Genomic DNA, 6,084 nt, shown 5'->3' with positions numbered 1-6,084 from the left:
ATATACATTGACAAAATGGTCATTGCCAGAGGAAGCTCTCTGTTAATCATTGGGAAACTGCTCATTGAACACTAAGGTGCAGTCCATAAACTACGTACGTATTTAGACTCATTTTTGGCTATCTCAGACCCCCCTGCCCCCTCGTAGACTTATGTCCATACAAAATTTTCGAAATTTGTACGCAGCGTAGACTTTGGCCAGATGAAATTGGCTGATGTATTTATGAGCTGCTCAAGTTGATGCCATTCATTGCATTCATTCATTAATTCTTGGTAAAATATATTGAAAACTTTTTACTGCATTTCTTGAAGTGATCACTTTGTGCAGATTTCAAAACTCTGGCACACGCTGGGTTCAGTTGAAATTACAGACATTACTAACATTATTTCAATATCTCTATTGGTGTTGAAGCAATTACCTCCCAACTAGACTTCCGTACATTTCCATTCGTCTTATGCTGTGTGAAGTATCTGTTTTTAATTACTGGATAACGACACATTTCTCTCACAGTCAATCTGTGGAACTGTAACGAATGGAAAATTAGCGAGAAGTTAAACATACAACAAAAGTTCAGAGCATGAAGTTACCTGATCCACGGCTTGCGTTGGGGTTACATGGTGTGAGCTGTTTTGAAATCGATTTTCTGTTACATTTTCTCATTCACCTGTTGCTAACTAGATCATTTTGACGTTGTCTTATTTTCTAAACAAAAATTGCAAAAAAACCTTCATATATACCTAGGAATCCGTTTAGAATGTCCTCCAAGATTTTGTTTATTTTTTTCCGATAATTCTTCTAGAAATGTTCACAGAAATTCTTCAACAGATTCCTCCCGATGTTTCTCCAGATTTTTTTCAGCTATTCTTTCAAAAATTCAATTCTCGCAGACATTCCATAACAGATTTTAGAGGAGTTTCCCTATCCTCTTGATTTTTTTCAGTAATTCCTCAAGAGATTATTGTAGTGAAATTTTCATAGGTTCCTCAAATTATTCATCCCGAAATTTCTCTACAGATTTCTCAAAAAAATCAGTTGTTTTTGCTTGTGAAGTTTTTGTTGGAGTTTTAGAAAGGTTTCTTCAGGAATTTCTTTGTATATTCCTACAGCGTTGCTTTCAGGGATTTCTGTGGAGATTCTCTCAGGCATCTCTTAAGACATCTCTAGAAAACTCTCATCATATTCTTCTCGAAAGTGGTATCAAGATGTTCCTCGCACAGACAAACAGACGTAACTCTTAGAGGAAATTCATCAAAAACTTTTGCCCGATATCATTTTCATGAGCGCACTGCCACCTGTTGGTAGAACCGCGCGCGACACTGTCGATTTGACGTTTTGCTGACACGCACACTACTTCACAAATTGCCTGTAATTTTCGATTGCATCATTCAGCAACGTCTACACTGGCAAACCTCAAAGCGATCGAACACTAGCGCATCTGGTGGAACGATCGCGCAAATCAAATGAAATTTGAATTGATCGTTAAATACATATGCCAAGCCATTTTGAAGAGTGTTACGTCTGTTTGTCTGTGTTCCTCGGATATTCATGCACGTATTGCATCATAAACATCTCTTGAGAGTTATTGAGAGCTTTCTTCGAGGATTCCTTCAGATTTTTTTAGAGGAACTTTCTGGAACCTTTTCAGAGTTTCCGTCTGGAATGCCTTCAGAAAGCATGTATTTCTAGGCATTTCTTCATAAATATTCCAGGAAATTCTTTATGGAATTACTGCAGAGTATTATCCAGTTCTTCGGAGATTCCTTTGAAACATTGAATTTCTCATGAAATTTGGTTTATTAATTCCTTCGAGCATTCTTCAAGATTTGTTGAGTTTCTAGGGATAATTTTAAAAATCACTTCAAGGGTTTTTGCTAGCTCATATTTTTTGAAATTTTGAAACAAATTATTTTAAGATTTCCTCCAGAAGTATCTCCAGCAGTTCTTGCAATGTGTGCTTCAGGATATCCTTCAGGAATCCCTTCAGGTTTTTTTAGAAATGTATTCAAGAGCTCCTTTATCTGCAATTTCTGTCTGAATTCCGGCAGATTTTTCAAAGATCCTTTCAGATTTTTTTCTGAGGTTTACTTCATAAGTTTTCCAGAAACTCCACCAGCAATTTGTCATTGAATTCCCCTAAAAGTTTTTCATAAGCATCTTTTAGGGATTCCATCAGAATCACCACAAGCCATTCCTTCAAGAACCACGCTAAAGATTATTTCAGAAATTGCGTAAAAAATATAGCTATTTCACGTATTTTGCAATATAAAACAATTAAAAAATTCCGCCCTGGAATCTCCAGAGATTCCATTAGAAATTTCTTCAGGAAATCCTTAAACCATTTCCCCAGTATTTCTTGAGTGAATACATAAAGTACTTCTATAAAAATCCATGAAGGAATATTCGAAAGAATTCCTGGAAGAATCTCCGAAGGGATCATAGGAGATATTTCTCAAGAAACTGCAGGAGGAACTCCATAAATTCTTGCAAAATCGCTGACAAAATTTCCCTAGAGATTCCTCAAGGGAAATTTTGGAAGAATTTCCGAAAGAATCACCGAAGATTTTTTTTTAAATCTAAATTTCTGAAAAATGAAGTCTGTGGAAGAAATTTTTTGAAAAATCCTTTGCTGACATTCATGGCGAATTTTCTTAAGAGTTCGTGAACGTAATTTAAAAACAAATCCTGGAAAGCATGTCTGGAGAAACATTTAAATTTCAATAAAGATTCCTATAAAGAACTCATGAAAATTTGCCAAAGAAATTTGTGTGGAAGTTTATTAGGATTACTTCTGGAAAAAAATTTGAATTTCCTTAAGATTTTTTTTTATCTGTACTAACAAGATTTTTAATCCTAGGCTAGTTCATCTCGGGACTCACGCTTCACTTCCCTTCCGAAGGAAGAATTCACATTTTTTGTGAGTTTGTCGGGACTGAGATTCGATCCCAGGTCATCGGCGTGATAGTTTCCTTAAAACATCGAGAAAATATTCCTGTTCGCGAACATACGCTAAAAATGACGGCAGCATCATGCTATGCTGCGCGACCGACACCAACTATCGCATCGGAACCGTCACCGAGCATCACGATGTACGCACACTCACCCGAGCCGACGGAACGGCAGCGGCCAACAGCGAGAGAGTGAGTACCGTGAGATCCTGCTGTGAGTGCAACAGCGAGCGCCACCGCCGCATCCGTCATCATCATCATCATCATCGAATGTCGTCGCTCTGCAGCAGCGAGGTGATGATCGTTCCCCTCGCGTCGCGGGGGTTCTACACGCGTGTAGAATCTTCCACGTGATTCTGGAACATTAGATTTTCGGTATATAGGGGGATTAGGGGCATAATGGACACCCGGGGCGAAATGGACACCCCTGTTTTTGCCGAAACCGTTGAGTTTTATGTTAAACTTTCAATGCATAAGTGTAAAGGAACGAGTCATTGTTCTATTTTTCAAAAGTACCATTTATATTCCTTCAAAGTAACCAAAATATCATTGAAATTAAAGTATGTTTTTCATATGGTGGATTTCTTATAATTTCTAAGCAGCAACAAATAAGGTATTACGAGTGATTGAGTGTGTCCACCATACAAACAAGTGAATTGTTAGCTTATCTACATGTATACGTAGATTAGATTTATCAAATGGATGAAGTATTATATTCTTGAACAGAACACACTGAAAATAGCAATTTCAATACTGTAGTCTATTCGGGGCGAAACGAACACTGGGAATTATGAATGGATGTGCGCGCGTTGCATACTGTTAGGCGTTTTATAGAGTTTGAAAATATTCAATCCGATTATTTTAGCCTAAAACTTATATAATTAACTTCGAAGATATGTAAACTCGTCTAAGATGGAGTATTATATCTGAGGTATTGATCTCCATTGGCAAATTACTTAACTGGTCGGTATTCTCAAAGATACAGCATAAAATATGCAGGGGTGTCCATTATGCCCAGATAGGTGTCCATTTCGCCCCGTACCTTTCCTGCCAGCCCCAAAAAATACAACGTTTTTCATTTCATTAGTTCTTCACAATAATGGCATTCTACCAGCTTTAAATGATCGAAATACGTGGGAAACAAGTCAAAGTTGTAAGCCAACTGATAATATGTTAAGTTTTTGTCTGTTATACAAGCCTAACATACTCATTTGCTTAGGGTGTCCATTATGCCCCTAATCCCCCTATATGCGACCCGTTGGCGGTCGCAAGTCAGTTTGAATTTTGAATTCGATAAGCGTTCGCGTGGCTTATAACAACGCGAAGTGTAAAGTGAAAAGTGTAAGTAGTAAGCAAAGAGAGAAATAAAGTGTTAAGTGTAGTGAAAGTGATTTTTCCCTCGCGGTCCGAAATTCCCCGTTCTCTCTTCTGCCGTACTAAACCTGGACTGTATTGGGGTCCAGTGTTCTTGCCAAAATTTCTTGTGTTCATTGCCGAACAATTCCTTAAGGTAATTAAGGTTTTCTTAGAATAAATCCTGTAGAACTTTCTGAGGAAATACATGGAGGAATACACGGAGAAACTGTTGCAGGAATCACTGAACGAATTTCTGAAAAAAATCTCTGGAATTCCCGCTGGAGTAACTTAAAAAATCATAAATGAACTTTGTGAGTAATTCCTGGAGACATTTCTGCTAGAATTTTCAATGTAATCCCTTTCGAAGTGAACCCCTAAATGGATATCTGAAAACAATCTCAGGAGATTTTCTGGATTCCATGGAAGACTTCCTGAAGGAGTTCTGGAAAAAATATAAAGGATACTTGAAAGTATGTTCGAGAAATTTGAAAAAAAAAAAAAAGAAATCCATGGATAAGGACTGTATTGGAAATTAACTATAAACGTTCAAAATGCTCTATCTCGAAGCACGGTTGGTCTTTTAATTTCGGTTCTTCTATGAAATCTTCATAATATAGTAAAGTTTGGAACAGCTTGAAGAAATTTAGAAAATGTTTAATATTATTGAACATATGGTTCTACGAGTACACCACACAAAATTACAAATGCATTTTTTTTAAATTTTTTTTACCGTTTCAAAAATTTGTAGTGGAAAAATTTGTACGGGGAAAAATCTGGAAAACAATAAATAAAAAGAAAATCGCGTAAAGTACTGTTCCTTTGAATTCCACTTAGAATTTGCATCCTTTGACAGATACGTATTTCGACCTCAACTGTAAGGTCGTCTTCAGTGTCTTGTACTTGACTCGACTCAACTGCCATTCTTTACCTAAAAGATTTATATAGTATCTCCAAAAATAAACTAATGGATCACGGCGATGGAGGAATACCTAAAAGATTCTTCGGAAGGAATCGAAGTCCTGGAGAAATATGTGAGAAAGTTGAGAAAAGTCTATTCCAGAGAGTTTCAGAACAAAACATTCAGGAGAAGGAGAAGTCCAATGGGGATTAAAATGGATTTCACGTAGTAATTTCAGCTTGAATTTGGAACGCAATAGAAGAGTTTCTGTCGAAATTTTAAAATACTTCGTTTTGAAAAATGTTTTAGATTTCCTTAGTAAATTTTTGAATAAGTTATGGGAACTGTAACCTAACCTGTTCAAATTTCTGTAGAAGTTTTTGGAAATATTGCTATAGAACTCTTTTAGAGAGTATCTTTCTCAAATTTTAAATGTAGTTCTGAATCCAACCTTTGGCAATAACTACTTTTATATCAAATTATGTGAGAAAATTCTGAAAAAATAAATCAACAAATTACCAGTAGAATTATTGAACATATCTGTTGCTGCCAACACTGTATATCGTTGGTTTCATTATCAGTCAAAACAATAGCGGATGATTAGAAGTTTGAATTTGACAGATGTCAGGAAGAAGCAGTAAGAATAGTAAGAAAACGAGAAGCTGTCAGTATGTTAACTAGTATTCAGCGAGCAGAATAGTGCAAATTGTGTTAACGAAACATTTTCTGTTCTACCACAGAGAACAGACATCCAGGCTAGAACAAATTTCACACAGAAAGTTGTGTAAGGATTTGAATCTTCACTTGAGTAAGGTTGCAAACCAATACACGATGACAACACTAACGCCGCCAAACACCATATTGCCACAGTCAGTGGTGAGTTGA

The sequence above is a fragment of the Aedes albopictus genome, chromosome 3 (genome assembly GCF_035046485.1).
Source record: "Aedes albopictus strain Foshan chromosome 3, AalbF5, whole genome shotgun sequence".
NCBI classification, from domain to species: domain Eukaryota; kingdom Metazoa; phylum Arthropoda; class Insecta; order Diptera; family Culicidae; genus Aedes; species Aedes albopictus.
This window is presented reverse-complemented; position numbering follows the sequence as displayed.